Source organism: Thalassophryne amazonica, chromosome 19 (assembly GCF_902500255.1).
Source record: "Thalassophryne amazonica chromosome 19, fThaAma1.1, whole genome shotgun sequence".
NCBI lineage: Eukaryota > Metazoa > Chordata > Actinopteri > Batrachoidiformes > Batrachoididae > Thalassophryne > Thalassophryne amazonica.
The window spans coordinates 50353167-50371340 of NC_047121.1; the positions used below are offsets into that span (position 1 = coordinate 50353167).

Below are 18174 nucleotides of genomic sequence, written 5' to 3' on the forward strand. Positions count from 1 at the left end.
TAATAAATGTTTTTTATTGATTTACGTTTCTTTGTACCATCATTTATAACTGTGTGAGAATTGATTCTTTCTAAACCGCATTTTTTAAACCCCATGAACGTCCTAACAGTGCGTCACTTTTCAACAATTAATTAGTTTTTTTTTTTTTAATTATTGTACTGTTTGTTTGTTTTTGTTTTCTTTCTGTGTGTGTGTGTGTGTGTGTGTGTGTGTGTGTGTGTGTGTGTGTGTGTGTGTGTGTGTGTGTGTGTGTGTGTGTGTGTGTGTGTGTGTGTGTGTGTGTGTGTGTGTGTGTGTGTGTGTGTGTGTAACAGAAAGTAAATTGTCAGTCATTGAATGTGATCAAAGCTTGCTCCAGTTTCTCCTAACTCTTCTTTTAACTTGCAGTCTTTACACACTTGATGGACAACCTGTTAAATCTGTGACGGAGTTGAAGTTTGACAGCTGTTACGTTGCTGTTAGTAAGGGGAAGTTTAAACCTGTTCAGTACTTCAGCAAGAAATGTGACGGGAACAAATGGTGGGGCAGTAAATAAATAAATTTTTAAAAAATGTAATAAATACATTCTATTTGTATTCACATGTGAATCTACTGTGAAATCATTTTTTAATTCCCATATTGATCTTCCTCCCCACAGTAAAGAGAAACTATTTGTTCAAGCAGTACGTCATAAAGAAGACGTGAGTTCACTTTCTTCTGTGCAGGTTGTTTAGTTACAAAGATTTTCTCCCATAAATTTCTTCTTTCACAGCTAAAAAGTGCATGTTTGCACAAGAAGAATGTCTGTTAACATTTAGCACATATGAAACTTTAAGTGCACGTTCAAAATGGATTATGCTTTATTCTTTATTTCCTGTTGTGGCTTATCATTTTTTTAAACAGCTTCTTAAATCTTTTCAGATTAAACCTGTTGTTCAGACCAAAACCGAGGCGACTGGTAAAAATGAGAGAAATCCAAAAATAGAGTATTTCACCATCGAGTAAGTCCAGACTTTCAGATGGATAATTACTTATCCTGAATGTGAATTTTCTGTGAGTATTTGTCTCACTCTCTGTTTCTTCACTCTGCAGTGTTTTCACCAATGGAGAGCCTCTAATTCCTTCAGTGACTGTAAAAATTCCAAAGACGGCTCTGAAGTCGATGGACAACGTCTGCAGCGTGGTGGGATCCATGATGTGCTCTCATGCTGGAGTGAAGAGGTACAACACCAACACACTGTAAATCACGTGCACAGTGCACCAACCACAGCTGTTACACCATCAGTTCTAGTTATAACATACTAACTGTAATTAACACAAAAACCTATTGAACTATCAACCAGACTGTCACAATTAAACTTTACTCTCATTAAAGCCTTTAACCTATTTTTTTAAATAATGATGGTTATGCTAATGATGTTTTGTGATTATTTTAGGCTCATATTTGTATCAAATCAAAATTAATCATTTATAAATACTTGCAATTTAGAGTCAGAATTGCAATCACCAATATTCTCCTTTTTTCTTTTCTTATTTTCAGGCTTTACACACTTGATGGACAGCTTGTGAAAGATCCACAAGACTTGAAGAATGATGGAAAATATGTTGCTGTTACCAGGGGAAGGTTTAAACCTGCCGACTACTTCCAGCCAGTCTGAGTGCCCCTGAAGAACAAGGTGAAGAATAAATGGTTTGACAAAAATATATGATTAAAAAAATACATTTTATTTGTATTCACATGTGATTCGAATATAAAATAACCTTTTTTTAAACTTGCCATTTTGTTCTCCCTACAGTGAAGAAACTCCACCTGCTGTTCAGGCGACACGTCACAAAAAACAAGTGGTGAGTTCAGCTTCTAATGTACAGTTTATTAATTTGTTTTTTGAAACTTAAATATCTTTTATCACAGACAAAAAAAACCTGTCTGTTTGCACACAGATTCCTGTTAATATTTCCTGAGGGGGTGGGGGTGCAGTTTGTTATGAAGCAGGAATTATTGTCTGCAGGAAGCATTGACTTATTAGTTCCACTTTGATGGGTCCACAGAGACAGACTGGTCCACTGGTTCAAGTGCACTGAGCCTCATTGACAGTTTGGACAGATCAGACCACATCTGGGAAACTTTACTGACTTAAAAAAAATAATTTATATATAAACCACAATTGTAACAATTTGTATTGTAAAAAAGGAAGCAGTGAAAACTGAGACAAACTCAAAACAATTTACACAAAGATTTATTTATTTTGGATTTAGTTATTTGCAAAAACCAATACAAAACTACTGAACAGTGGAAGATTATAGATCGTGTTTACTTTTTCTGCAGGATGACAAGATCAAGGAGAAGAAGGATGACATTTGGATACATCCCCCAAGTTCCAAACTGTCCTCCCCCCATCAGTCAGATGTGGAGACGTCTTCACCTGCATTGTCTAACAAAGATGTAAGTGCACTCACTACGAGTTTCATGCTCTGTATTTTCTGTCACATAAGTTGCAGCAATTTGAGCTCGGACAATAAAGAAACACTGCAAATATGCAGCACATACAGATACATGGACTGTTCATCATGTATAGAAATAGTTAGAGTGAATGTAGCTGTACAGCTTCAAATATTACATATACATAAATACATGCAGAAAGAGAACACATGACTAAGACAGAAGTGAGTTTTTTAGCAGAGATGCACAACAGCGTATACTCAGATTTGATGCCGTTTTTTCTGGTTATGTTCTGATGCTCCTAATTTTACAACCAACACTGAAGTCAAAGAAGAATGAGTGAGGAATCAGAGGAGACGTGCACCTGATTGTTCTTTTTGTTTCTCTGGCTAGGTTGCTGAATCTGGTTGTCAAGAAGAACCTGACATCCAAGAATCAGAGCAAATCAAGAAGAACATTGAAGAACAGCAGAAGATCTGCCCACCAACACGTAAGTAGAGTTCTGCAGAAGAAACCTGCTAGATTTTGGATGCAGTGTGACATCACGTGTAGTGCTGCGTATGTGTGCACAGACATGATGGGTGTAATAGATGCCAGACTTGGTCCTAGTGTGCACTGGAAACACCCCTCCTTTCTCTTCCTCTTTTTAAACATGGCTCCTGTATTCTTCACCATTTTATTCATTTGACCTTTGACTTTTTTCCTCCTCGTCTCCTCTTTACCCGTCTCACTCTTTCTCTTTCTGCCTCCTCAGGTGAGGAGGAGATCATCATAGAACTGCTGGAGCAATGCTCCGAGGTTTATGACTTTTACGGTGACCCAGAAACGTACTTCCTCGATTGTCAGATGAAGGAGATGATGCTGAATCAACTGTCTTCCTACATCACACACAAAAGGACCATCATCTCAGAGTGTCTATACCCAGAGATTGTGAGCATGGTCAGTACAGCCGAGGATTAGGCGGCTAAGCTACCTTGGTCCGCACCGACTACAAGGGCCTGGCTAGCTGTAGAATTTTCCACGGTGCGGAGCCGAGTCTCCAATTCACCCAGCCTGGCCTCCAAAGCTACGAATAAGCTACACTTATTACAAGTACCATTACTGCTAAAGGAGGCCGAGGAATAACTATTCATTTCACACCCAGAGCAGAAAAGTGCGGGAGAGACAGTAATTTAAAGGACAAGTTCACCTGTTTTAAAACAAACAACATTTTTGCTTTAACAATGTAAACTCATTAACTTGTGCCAAACAGTGTGGAGACTTTCAGATTTTTGAATCTGGACTCAGGCTGACAGACCACCCAGGCTTTGAAATTTATTTCTGAACATTATTTCACATAGTCAGAATAATTCTGGAAGTTCTGATCACATAAATGTGGAAACCATTGCTATGTTTAGTTTAAATATTTAGGTCTTTGGCTTGATCTTTCTCTTTCTTTTACAGACCATATTCAGTCTGTTACAAATAAAATTATATATCAATTGAAGCTACTTTATCAGTCAATTAATTGTTTTAATTTTTCTGTAAGAAAGAGGATTGTCATGCAATTATTACTTCCCATTCTTGATTATAGTGATATAGTTTATCAAAAAACTTCATCTTCTCATCTTAAACCACTTAATGTAGTTTACAACAGTTTGTGTAGATTTATTCTTCGCTGCTCCTTTATGACTCACTATTGTGACCTTTATAACCAGTTGTCTTGGCTTACTCCATCCTCCAGACAACAATTTCACTGGTTATTTATTTTTAAGTGCATTAATCTTAATTATCCAGAATATTTAAAACAATATTTGATTCCTTTTGGTTCTTCTCATAGTTTGAGACATGCTGTTGTGAAAGTGTAGGGACATGGACCCACAACAGGGGGCGCAAAATGAACGGACAATGGAATAAGCCAAAATATAACAATTTAATGTTGTGAATGTGCACAACAGACAACACAATTGGGATCAACAGTCAATAAGTCACAGTGACGTGTGGGCAGGCTCGAAGATAGAAGACGCCCGTCCAGAAAAGAGCCGGATCCCACACGCTTTCCACTGCCACCGGATCTGAAGCACCCCGGAGCCACCAAGCGCTGGGTCCCCAGGTGGCCACTGCTTCCGGCTGTCAGATCAGGTACTGCTGGCAGGAAGAACAGACAGGTGATGGTGGGTGCGTGAACACCCAGCAAACAGTCAGAAAGGGTGGGAAACACCTCCACCTCTCAATCACAGTCACACAGGAACAAAAACGTGCAGCGCCTGAAGGACTACTTATCCGAGGAGCGAAGACGTCATCTCCTCCCAGCTTTCAGCTGCTGACCAGTCAAACTGGTACGCCTGCAAATGTTCAGAAAGTTGTATGACACAAAACCACGGCTGAGTGTTTACCTGCTCGGTAGACTACTTCTCGGCAGTGAGGTGAAGATGCTGGCCGGTTTTTATGGAGATGTGGTTGATGATGATGAGTGACAGCTGGTGCTTGTTGATGAGTGACGGCTGTCACTTCCGGTTGCTCTGGCGCCCTCTCGTGCCTGAAGCCCGCACTTCAGGCAGGACGCCCTCTGGTGGTGGGCCAGCAGTACCTCCTCTTCAGCGGCCCACACAACAGGACCCCCCCTCAACAGGCACCTCCTGGCGCCCGACCAGGCTTGTCGGGGTGACGGGTGTAGAAGTCGGCCAGGAGGGCCGGGTCCAGGATGAAGCTCCTCTTCACCCAGGAGCGTTCTTCAGGTCCATAACCCTCCCAGTCCACCAGATACTGGAAACCCCGGCCCCGTCGACGGACGTCCAGGAGCCTACACACTGTCCAGGCCGGCTCCCCATCGATGTTCCGGACAGGAGGCGGCGCCGGTCCGGGAGTGCAGAGGGAAGAGTTGTGGTAAGGCTTGATCCGGGAGACGTGGAAAACTGGGTGAATCCGCAGTGAAGCTGGCAGCTTCAGCGTCACTGCAGCCGGGCTGAGTACCTTGAGGATTGAGAATGGGCCAATGTAACGGTCTTTCAGTTTCTGGGATTCCACTTGTAATGGGATGTCCTTTGTTGACAGCCAAACCTCCTACCCGGGCTGGTATACAGGGGCCGGGGAACGCCGGTGGTCTGCATGAGCCTTGGCCCTCGTCTGGGCTTTGAGCAGGGCAGAGCGGGCAGCGCGCCACACCCGACGGCACCTCCTCAGATGGGCCTGGACTGAGGGCACCCCGACCTCTCCCTCCACAAGCGGAAACAATGGGGGCTGGTACCCCAAACATACTTCAAACAGGGAGAGGCCGGTGGCAGATGAAACCTGGCTGTTGTGTGCGTACTCGATCCAGGCCAGATGGTTGCTCCAGGCCGTCGGGTGCGCTGAGGTCACGCAGGGAAGGGCCTGTTCCGATTCCTGGTTGGCCCGCTCTACCTGTCAATTTGTCTGGGGATGGTACTCGGACGAGAGGCTCACGGTGGCCCCCAGTTCCCTACAGAAACTCCTCCAGACTTGTGAGGAGAACTGGGGACCAGGAAGACGTCCCGCAAGACGTCATTAACCAATGCCTGGAACGTCGCGGGCGCATTGGTGAGGCCGAACGGCATGACCAGGTACTCAAAATGACCTAACGGGGTGTTAAATGCCGTCTTCCACTCGTCTCCCTTCCGGATCCGAACCAGGTGATACGCATTCCTAAGATCTAGTTTGGTGAAGATTTAGGCTCCATGAAAGGGCGTGAACACAGAATCTAGCAGAGGCAGCGGGTATCGATTGCGAACCATGACTTCGTTCAGCCCTCTGTAGTCTATGCATGGACGGAGTCCGCCGTCCTTTTTGCCCACGAAAAAGAAACCTGCACCCATCGGGGAGGTGGAGTTCCGGATCAACCCGGCAGCTAAGGAGTCCCGGATGTAGGTCTCCATTGATTCGCGCTCAGGAGGAGAGAGGTTGTACAACCTGCTGGACGGGGTACTCAGCGCCTGGGATCAAATCAATGGCACAATCATACGGACGGTGCAGGGGAAGAGTGAGTGCCAGATCTTTGCTGAAGACGTTAGCAAGATCATGGTACTCCTCCGGCACCGCCGACAGATTGGGGGGGGACTTTAACCTCCTCATTAGCTGTCACACCGGGTGGAACCAAGGATCCTAAACATTCCCGGTGGCAGGTGTCGCTCCACTGCGTCACTACCCCAGATGGCCAATCAATCCGGGGATTGTGCTTTAACATCCATGGAAATCCCAAAATCACTCGGGAGGTAGAAGGTGTTACATAGAACCCAATCTCCTCCCTGTGATTTCCAGACACCACCAAAGTCACAGGTGGTGTTTGGTGTGTGATTAATGGGAGAAGGGTGCCATCTAGTGCCCGTACCTTCAATGGGGAAGGTAGAGCCACTAGAGGGAGCCCTACCTCCCTGGCCCATCTGCTGTCCAGCAGATTCCCTTCAGACCCCATGTCCACCAGTGCTGGAGCGTGAAGGGTAAGATCCCCACAAAGCATCGTCACTGGGATGCGTGCGGATCTACGGGCTCTCCCCGCGTGGATGTTATGGCCAACCCTTAACCCAGTCTCTAAGGGCGGGCGTTGAAGTTTAACCGCTTGGGGCAGTTTCTTTGTATGTGCTCATTAGAGCCACAGAAAAAACATTCTCCGCGAGCCAGCCTCCGTTGTCTGTCATGTGATTTTACTTTAGCCCTGCTCGTGTCCATAGCTTCGTCAGCAGGGGGAGCTGTTGCTCCAAGGAGCTCTCCGCCTGTGGAGCGTGGGGACGGCGGCACCCTTTCGGACCTGGAAGGAAGAGGGACGGCTCGTGCCCGGCCATGCCCTTCGCCCCGCTCCCGATGGTGTTCTTCTAACCGGTTGTCTAACCGTATGACCAGGTCGACAAGCCCGTCAAAATCCCGCGGCTCGTCCTTAGCCAGCAGGTGCTCCTTCAGGACCGGAGACAGTCCGTTTATGAAGGTGGCGCGGAGTGCAGCGTTATTCCAGCCGGACCTCGATGCGGAAGTCGACTGCATACTCGGCTGCACTCCGACGTCCCTGTCTCATTGACAGCAGCACAGTCGAAGCGGTCTCGCCTCTATTGGGATGATCAAACACCAAACACAAGTATATATCGTTAGGAGCCGTGAATTTTGCTCCCAGAGCGACGTAGCCCAGGGGCGTGCCTCTCCTCGAAGCAAATTAATGATATAAGCCACCCGGCTTGCATCTGACGCGTACATGACGGGATGTTGTGCAAAGACGAGCGAACACTGCATTAAGAAGTCCGTGCACGTCTCGACACAACCTCCGTACAGTTCCGGAGGGCTTATGTATGCTTCAGGGGATGGGGAGGGGGTTCGTTGAATCACCACTGGAATGTCTGTATCTAGTGCTCGGTCAGCTGGAGGAGGTGCTGCAGCAGCGCCCTGAGTGCGCGCTTCCACCTGGGCGGTGAGAGCCTCCATCCTCCGATTGAGTATAACGTTCTGCTCGGTTACTAAGTCCAACCGAGCAGTGAAGGCGGTTAAGATGTGCTGCAGCTCACTCAACACGCCTCCTGCCGACGCCTGTGCACCCTGTGTTTCCATTGGCGGTTCAATCGATGGTTGACGCCCCTCGGGATCCATGACGCTGGCCGAGAAATCCTGTTGTGAAAGTGTAGGGACACGGACCCACAACAGGGGGCGCAAATGAACGGACAATGGAATAAGCCAAAATATAACAATTTAATGTTGTGAATGTGCACAACAGAGCAACAGACAACACAATTGAGATCAACAGTCAATAAGTCACGGTGACGTGTGGGCAGGCTCGAGGATAGAAAGCGCCCGTCCACTGCCACCGGATCTGAAGCACCCCGGAGCCACCAAGCGCTGGGTCCCCAGGTGGCCACTGCTTCCGGCTGTCAGATCGGGTACTGCTGGCAGGAAGAACAGACAGGTGATGGTGGGTGCGTGAACACCCAGCAAACAGTCAGAAAGGGTGGGAAACACCTCCACCTCTCAATCACAGTCACACAGGAACAAAAACGTGCAGCGCCTGAAGGACTACTTATCCGAGGAGCGAAGACGTCGTCTCCTCCCAGCTTCCAGCTGCTGACCAGTCAAACAGGTACGCCTGCAATGTTCAGAAAGTTGTATGACACAAAACCACGGCTGAGTGTTTACCTGATCGGTAGACGATTTCTCGGCAGTGAGGTGAAGATGCTTCCCGGCTTTTATGGAGATGTGGTTGATGATGAGTGACGGCTGTCACTGCCGGTTGCTCCGGCGCACTCTCGTGCCTGAAGCCCGCACTTCAGGCAGGGCGCCCTCTGGTGGTGGGCCAGCAGTACCTCCTCTTCAGCGGCCCACACAACACATGCAGCTCAATCTTTTTTTGTTGTCCCACCAATTAATAAGGAAACTGGAAAAATTTTCATTTAGACATAAAGCACTGTTATGTGTCGACGCGGGTTGAGGAGCGGACCTGCGTCAGACAGGACCCAGCGCTAAAAATAACCAGAAAGCGGTTCCAAACAGAAACTATTTATTATTCACCTGTGTTTAAAAGTGTAAAAACATAAAAACAACGTCCCTCTGGTGGAGTGATTCGTGGCTCGCTCTCCAGCGCCCGCAAGGATTAAAGCCCGGCGCTCCTGGACTTCCTACCACCGCCAAACACCCCCCAGGTGGACACGACAAACTGATTCTCTGTGAAGCAAAGAGAAGGTGAGGTAAGTCAACAGATACAACTATATCTTCCAATAAACACACGCTATCAGCAACACACTCAGGTCAGTGTCTTTCTTTACTTTATGCAAATGAGCAGCTTCTCACAACAAGTGGAGGATCACTTATCCTGCACGCCACAGCAGTGAGAAGCAAACTGCACAATTCTCTTCACAATTCCAGTATACTGTGTAACAAAACACCAAGTTACTATCAACAATTACTTAAACACTTAATTACCTTTAGTGTGTGCTGACAGCATGTGTCCTCACCCCTCCCTGCTTCACGGGCTCGATGTGTCAAAACCCAGGCGCGGTCCTCAGCGTCTCACAAACGAACGTCACAAGGTCGAGTTCCCGGCAGTTCTGCTCAAATCACACATGACTTAATGCAGAACGCCATCCAATTATCTGCTTCAGCTGCAAGTCGTCCAGGTTGCACGTGAGCACCAATCACAGGTGCTTTACATGATGTTGATGAGGGTGAGGACTCTTCAGCCAGCACCTTCTCCACAGACAAATCAGCCCTCATGCCACCTGGAGAGCAAAGAAAAGAAAAGAACACCAAAACATCCAGCCACGCCCCCCCAACACACAACAAGCGCCCTATGATTGGAACAGCCTTCCTTCCTCTATCCGCTCTATAACCCCTTTGTCTGTATTTAAAGGTGCCCTTGTACAACACCTTAAGAACATATGTAACTGTTTTTGATTCCATTTGTTCATAACAATTCATTTTATTCATTTTGTATGGTAGTATTAATGGGAGAGTGATAGACCTTTTTGTGTGTGTGTGTGTGTGTGTGTGTGTGTGTGGTCTGATTGGTTGTTCGTGTGTGCGTGTAGATATGTTTGTGTGTAATTATTTGTTTGTCGTTGTATTGTTGCCTTCGTTTATTTTAGGTTAGGTTAAACTTTATTGTCCCCACAGGGGAAATTTCTCTTGGTCTCACAATGTTGTTTAACACATAAACAACATTCACAACATTTAACCTCCGAACACACAGACAACATTACAGCAGTCAGCTGGTCTGCACAATTTCAACAAAAGGAATATGACCATTTCATGATATTGCACAATCCCAAGTAAAATGCCTTTGCAAATAAAGTGACTTCAGTATATTGCACGTGCCCCATAAATAACATAATTACAATTCAAGAATTAAATAAAAAAAACTGTCTTGTCTTATTTAACAAAACCACTGACATGGGAACAAAAGACAGTTTAAACCTGTTACTGTGGTGCCTGATCGCTCGATAGCGCCTCCCAGAAGGTAGCAGAGTATATTCACTGTGCAGTGGATGGGAGGGTTCTCTGGTTATGGCTTTGGCTTGTGCCAGGACAGAGGTTTCAAAAATTGTCTGGAGAGAAAGAAACTCCTTCTGTCCTATAATTTAAGAAAACTTGCTTGATTCTTTTTTCCTTTTATTAAGTTCTGGTTTGAGTAGCAATTTGGCTGGTTTTGTCAGAGAGCCGTAGCAACCCTGTGTGAAAGTGTGCTCATTCTCAGAAAAATGTTACACCATGTTGACGCAAACGTACTTGGGCATGGTAAACCAGGCTACCAGGCTGAGTGTGAACGTGGTAACAAATGTCAAATATCTAGACATGAGATGACTCGGGACTGTTTTTTCACATGTTGTGACATGCAGTGTGTGTGTGTGTGTCAGGATATTTGCACGGCTTCAGTCCAGTATCTTACTCATATAGCTGCCTGTTTGAACACTGGAACAGGGCAGGCAGCAAAATGGGCAGGATCTCCTCTGCATTTTCACGGATAAAACTGATGATATGCTCCTTTGTGCAGAGTTTTCACTGCCTCCATTTTACAATAGAAATTGTTACAATTGTGGTAGCAGCAATATAAATAACTTTTTTTAAGTCAGTAAAATTTACCAGATGTGGTCTGATCTGTCCAAACTGTCAATGAGGCTCAGTGCACTTGAACCAGTGGACCAGTCTGTCTCTGTGGACTCATCAAAGTGGAACTAATAACTCAATGCTTCCTGCAGACAATAATTCCTGCTTCTTAACAAACTGCACCCCCACCCCCTCAGGAAATATTAATAGGAATCTGTGTGCAAACAGACAGGTTTTTTGTCTGTGATAAAAGATATTTATGTTTTAAAAAAATTAATAAACTGTACATTAGAAGCTGAACTCACCACTTGTTTTTTGTGACGTGTCGCCTGAACAGCAGGTGGAGTTTCTTCACTGTAGGGAGAACAAAATGGCAAGTTTAAAAAAAGGTTATTTTATATTCAAATCACATGTGAATACAAATAAAATGTATTTTTTTAATCATATATTTTTGTCAAACCATTTATTCTTCACCTTTTTCTTCAGGGGCACTCGGACTGGCTGGAAGTAGTCGGCAGGTTTAAACCTTCCCCTGGTAACAGCAACATATTTTCCATCGTTCTTCAAGTCTTGTGGATCTTTCACAAGCTGTCCATCAAGTGTGTAAAGCCTGAAAATAAAAAGAAAAGAAAGAAAAAAGAAACTTGATGATTGCAATTCTGGCTCTAAATTGCAAGTATTTATAAATGATTAATTTTGATTTGATACACTTTCACAGTTGGTGCACTGTGCACGTGATTTACAGTGTGTTGGTGTTGTACCTCTTCACTCCAGCATGAGAGCACATCATGGATCCCACCACGCTGCAGACGTTGTCCATCGACTTCAGAGCCGTCTTTGGAATTTTTACAGTCACTGAAGGAATTAGAGGCTCTCCATTGGTGAAAACACTGCAGAGTGAAGAAACAGAGAGTGAGACAAATACTCACAGAAAATTCACATTCAGGATAAGTAATTATCCATCTGAAAGTCTGGACTTACTCGATGGTGAAATACTCTATTTTTGGATTTCTCTCATTTTTACCAGTCACCTCGGTTTTGGTCTGAACAACAGGTTTAATCTGAAAAGATTTGAAAAGCTGTTTAAAAAAATGATAAGCCACAACAGGAAATAAAGAATAAAGCATAATCCATTTTGAACGTGCACTTAAAGTTTCATATGTGCTAAATGTTAACAGACATTCTTCTTGTGCAAACATGCACTTTTTAGCTGTGAAAGAAGAAATTTATGGGAGAAAATCTTTGTAACTAAACAACCTGCACAGAAGAAAGTGAACTCACGTCTTCTTTATGACGTACTGCTTGAACAAATAGTTTCTCTTTACTGTGGGGAGGAAGATCAATATGGGAATTAAAAAATGATTTCACAGTAGATTCACATGTGAATACAAATAGAATGTATTTATTACATTTTTTAAAAATGTATTTATTTACTGCCCTACCATTTGTTCCCGTCACATTTCTTGCTGAAGTACTGAACAGGTTTAAACTTCCCCTTACTAACAGCAACGTAACAGCTGTCAAACTTCAACTCCGTCACAGATTTAACAGGTTGTCCATCAAGTGTGTAAAGACTGCAAGTTAGAAGAAGAGTTAGGAGAAACTGGAGCAACCTTTGATCACATTCAATGACTGACAATTTACTTTCTGTTACACACACACACACACACACACACACACACACACACACACACACACACACACACACACACACACACACACACACACACACACACACACACACACACACACAATAACAGGGTCAATTCCAGTTCAGACTGCAATTTTTAACAAAACAAAATTATTCATTCTGATTCAGTTCCATTAATAAGTGGGAAAGTGTGTGTGTGTGTGTGTGTTTGCACCTCTTCACTCCAGTACGAAGGGACATGACGTCTGCAACAATGGCTAAAATGCTTTCCATTGACTTCAGTGCATATTTTGGAATCTTGATGTTAACTGAAGGAATTAGAGGCTCTCCATTGGTAAAAACTCTATTGAATGAAGAAAAAGAGAGAATATTAGTCAGAGAACATTAAAATTCTGGACAAATAATTATCCATCTAAAAATCTATACTTACTTTATGGAGAAAGGCCTCAATTTTTGATTATCCTTGAGCTGAATCACTGGCTTTATCTGATTTTTTTAAATGGTAAAAGAAAAAAACAATTAATATGCAAAAGCAGCAAGTAAAAATTGCCACACTATAAGTGTTGATATATTTTAAAATAACAGGAACTTGAGGTCTGTGAACAAGGCTGTAAAATGCCATGTCAGCTGATTAAATATATACATCAGTGGAAGTAAAACCTTTGTGATGAAAATAATTAAACTGTAATGATGGCATCTGTTTGACAAATATAATGTGGGAATTTATGCAGGAAAATATGTAACATGCATGAAGCTGCATGAAGTATGGAAGTGAACTCACCACTTTCTGTGCACGATGTTCTTTTGCAACAGCAGGTGGCTTTACTGTAGGCAGTAAACACATCACCAGGTTTAAAAAATGTCTCTTACATGAGAACGACATAGGAACACAAATAAATGCATTTTCTTGATATTGTTTGTTTTATGTCATACCGTTCATTCCTGATGTTCTTTCGTGTTTGGACCAGAGGAACCCGTGTCACTCTGTCAGCAAACACACTACATCATCAGATAAAAACAGATATAATCATTCAGACAATATTCATATTCAGGTTCAATAATTGTCCACATGAAGGTCTGGACTTACACAGTCTTCTTCTTCTTATGGACAGTTGGGTCCTCAGTCGGTTTAACCTGAAAGTTTAAAAAAGGTGATAAAAATTTAATATGCAGCAGTCATTAAAAAAACAAACATGGAACATTGTAAGAGATGAATTATTATAATTACACAATTATGCTGAGTCTTTTAGCAACTTGGATTTTTAAATTACTATTAATGTAAATGTGTTTGTTCAGTTTTGTGGAATAAACAGAATATTTTCTGACCTTTTCTTCTTTCTTTTTCTGTGGCTGTGAGTTCTTTGGTTTTGCACCGTAGCTGGAAAGATAAAACAAATCATATGATTGAGGGGAGAAATGCAGATTACAGTGTAATAAAATCCCTTTAATTAGGTCAAAGATGATTATTTTTTAGATTAAAAAAAGTTGAACAAACCCACTGAACAACCTGTTGTTTCTTATTTTTTTATGTGCTCACAGAAACTGAGAGGACTTTAAGAGTTAGCTTTTTTATACCAGAAAATGGGAAGAAAAAAGTCTTGAAGTTTCTGTGAATCATTTTCCAAACAGTGCATTTCCTTTTGTAAATGTCAATGAGCTGAAAAAGCAGTGAGACAGACAGAGATTGGTGTTTCTGTGCATGATACTTACTCTAACTTCTTAAAAGGCTGGTATCCAGCTGCAACATAAGTCTCTCCATGTTGCACTTCATCCAGTCCACAAACCTTCAAAATGTTCAAAATGACCCGTCTTCACTAAACCCCCAATATCAGCAGCTTAATTGAATTTTAAACACCAAATTTCATCTTGCATATTGTCATTCACCACAAAATGTGTGAATACCTGAGTTTTCCCTCTTCACTTGAATTTCTATAGCTTAAGAAAAGGAAAAAAATGTGCAAAAAGGAGTTTTGAATGCATTTTTATTCCCAATGACTGTTTCTTTTTTTTCTCCAGTGAACAATTTAAGACAATGTACAATACAAAAATATGAAAAATAACATAACCCATTCAACTAATTAGCACATGTAGGGCAGTATGCAAGTGCACAGCCTTTGCAGATATATTTCTTACACCTGCAGCACACAGTATGTGTTTTACAGTCTTCCTTTTGAGGTCAGAACTGACATCTCTTCCTCTTACTTGCCCTAGCTGGGGAAGTGGCTGTGGTAGCTGGATCCTCAGGTTGATCAGGAGCTCCTGCACTCTGAATAGCTTTCACAACTGCTGCTGAGGCTTCTGTGCAGGGGACATGCTTCCTTCTTTCAATGAGTGGAGTTGCAAGTGCCTTTCCTAGCTGCTCCAGGAAGACCCTCCTCTTGTTCTGCTTATGAGACATCCAGGTCGGGTTGATCTCTCTCCAAATCACAAAGGCATTGTAGGAGGAAACATCAATGATGTTGTGGAAGATGACCAGGGGCCAGCGGGCAGTCATTCTTCTGCAGCTGTATGTTCCAATCACCTTATCTAGGTTGTCCACACCTCCTTTGTTGCAGTTGTAGTCTAGGATGATGATTGGCTTCCTGTCCTCACGATCGCTAATGTCACCGTCTGTGTGCTGTGTGCTCAGAAGAATACATTCTTGTTTTTCTTTGGGAGGTAGGAAACTAGAGTGGTGGTGGGCGTGAAGGCAAACTTTGAGGAGAAGACCTCTCTCAGATAATTTTTCATATTCGCGATTATTTTTCATATTTGAGATTACAGCGAATTATTTATTTTATTCACAAAGCATAAAACGACTCAGAATCTGACATCATTGTGCTGCAGCCTCGCTCACTGTTTCGCTCTCGTCTTAAGGCAGGACAATAACATGGAGACTGAGGAGCGATCCATCCTGCATTTGGATAAAACGGCCGATTAAAACAGTGACCATCTTCTTCAAAGCTGTTTAAAATACGGAGTTTACAGAAGGTGCTGTCGGTGTGTGTGTCTCTGTGTGCCGTAAAATTTTCACCGAAAGCCAGATAAATTTTTCGAATGGTTTCCAGGTGCCAGTCTCTAACAGCTTCTGAAAAAATTCTGATGGAAAAAAAGTCCTTTTCATTCCGCCATTTCCAGACAATGAAAATCCGACGAGGGGGCGGGACCACTCCTTCCACAAGGCGTGCTCACAGGCGAATGACGTCACCGACAGGAGTGGAAAAACTCACGCATGCGCACGAGGGTTCAAGCATGTCTGACGTAAAAACATATGAATGAAATCCATATAGTTTTTGAAAAAAATAAAAAGGTACGATACTTTATGGACAGACCTCGTAGGAACACTCGCAGCTGTAACCCCCAAAATGGAAGAGTGGCTCCAACAGATTTCAGGTACAACATCAGAGGTGTCTGTCCAGAAGAGTGCAGTTGTAGAAACAGCTAAGATACTGCGCCAAACCCTCAAACTCCCAGGACTCTGATAAAGGACCCGAATTTGAGGAACATGCATGAATGTCATGACAATATTGGGCTGTCAGGAATTTATTTGAATTGTTCTTTTTCTGGGGCAGAATGATTGTAGAACAGACATCTTCAAAATAATGAAAAACAATAATTTGGTGTGCAAAATTTAATTTATTTTGCTTTTATTTTGTGCTCTGTGTGCTGGATGTGATGAATCACAGCCTCGGGGATGGTTTTCATCCTCCATCCTTTCAACATAGAGGCAACATTATGAATACACGGTTAAAAACATGCACGCAGCACACATGATATTACATTCAGATATATTTATGTAATTTTACACACTGCTCACCTGTGTTTTGGACTTAGCGAGTGCCTCGATCTTCATCCACATCTTTTCACTTGCTTTGGACCTCAGCTGCTCTCTGTTGAAAAAAGGTGTCAAATGTGACGTCACTGTTTTGTTCTGCACCACCGCAACAAAAACTGAGCTGCTGCCTAAAACTTAACTAAATTGCATGATGTAATTACAGATATTGAACACATACTTCCGTCTTGTAGTCAGGATCTGCTCTATGCAGTGTGCAAAGAGCTCAGGATTCATCATGAGCAGCTGTGGCAGATAATCAGTCAGGATGTGCTTGACAGACCTGTGAACCCACACAAATAAAACTCAGTCCATAACAGACAGGTGACTGTCAGTTGACCTCAGCATCAAACAGGAGTAAAGAAATGCATAGAGTAGAACTGTTTGAATCCATTAAAAAATCAAAATAATTTGAGTAAATATGAGAAAATTAAATGTCAGGATATTTGCACGGCTTCAGTCCAGTATCTTACTCATATAGCTGGCTGTTTGAACACTGGTACAGGGCAGGCAGCACAATGGGCAGGATCTCCTCTGCATTGTCACTGATAAAATGTGTGATATGCCTCTTTATGCAGAACTGCAGCGCTGCCTTTGCCACCTAAACAGAACAGATGTCTCAGTCAAGACAACACACACTGACACTAAAACTGAAAGAGCTCCCTGATAGGGAACAGTCATAAGTTCCAAAGGCAAAGTTGATGATCTGTCCTCAGTTACCACATGATTTGAGCCAGAGAGGCATCGAGCCAGCTGCTTGAAGAGAGGCTCCTGAACCAACTTGAATTCAGAGACATAGATGCACTCGAGAATTTCCTCCAGCTCTTTGATGAACAGCAGCTCTTTACATGTGCAGGTCTTCGGCCAGTGCTTCAACAGATAGAGCACCAGCTGTTGGGACGGAAAAGTAAGACAACCATGTTAATTCATGAGCATCTTTTTCAATGTGTAGAAAACAGAAGACATTCTCTAAATGAAATCTGACTGGTGCATCCTTAAGAACATAATCTATTCTGCTGTAAATTATTTGACATACCGGCCCAGTTAGAGTTGCTTCCTTCATTAAAAAATACACCTGACCAGCTGCAAAGTGCAGAAAGAGGAACACTGAGTGTCAAACCATTTGAATTTACATGCAAACATGAAGGTAAAGCTTCAGGGGAGCAGAGAGATGGTGGACAGTTTCTGAACATATTACCTGTTCATGGTACAGATGGAGTGTGTTTGGTTTGTGGAGGGGCACCAAAACTCTCCAGAAGAAAACCAGGTCTTCTTCAATCAGTGGAGGCGCAACGTCCTTTATGATCCTGTGGGATACAAAAAACAAAAAACAAAAAAAATCAGGGTGTCTGATTAAAAAAAAACATGTTTAGCTTGAATAAATGGCTGGGAAGCAATTACTGCCATCAGCTGTGAGCTTCATTTGTTCCTCTGTGTTTTGATCAAAGGATAAATAGATGTAACAGCAAAATTACAGAGAATCACTGAATCTGATATAATAATTACATTTAAAAAATCATTAACATATTTCATTTTTGTTTCTGAAAATAACACTCCATACTCTTCCATGACTTCCAGGAGTTTGGCGATACCAGTGGGCTGCCACTTCTCGTCCACAAACCTTTGGAAACAAAAACATTCAGACATTTTAGCATCGATCAACAAGACAAATCATTCATGTCGTCATTTCAGCCTGTTTGAAAACGAGCACTGCAGCACTGACCGAAAGAAAATGTCACAAATCCCATGAAACATGTACTCTTGGAGGTCTTCGAACGCAAGATA

At 43.1% G+C, this 18174-nt stretch overlaps 2 long non-coding RNA genes across 3 annotated transcripts; both read right to left on the reverse strand.

The window, feature by feature from the left end:
• Nucleotides 1–11230: 11230 nt before the first annotated feature.
• Nucleotides 11231–11955, reverse strand: LOC117500854. The gene is made up of 4 exons (XR_004557866.1): nt 11909–11955; nt 11689–11817; nt 11402–11537; nt 11231–11281 (listed from the first exon to the last, which is right to left on the reverse strand). It is a non-coding gene; the product is annotated as an uncharacterized LOC117500854 (long non-coding RNA).
• Nucleotides 11956–13554: 1599 nt separating this feature from the next.
• On the reverse strand, nt 13555–16955 carry LOC117500856. 2 transcript variants are annotated; one of them, XR_004557868.1, is made up of 6 exons: nt 16863–16955; nt 16571–16672; nt 16375–16447; nt 13905–13956; nt 13666–13712; nt 13555–13577 (listed from the first exon to the last, which is right to left on the reverse strand). It is a non-coding gene; the product is annotated as an uncharacterized LOC117500856 (long non-coding RNA). The 2 variants fall into 2 exon arrangements; XR_004557869.1 differs by lacking the exons at nt 13555–13577; nt 13666–13712; nt 13905–13956 and adding an exon at nt 16118–16270.
• Nucleotides 16956–18174: the final 1219 nt, after the last annotated feature.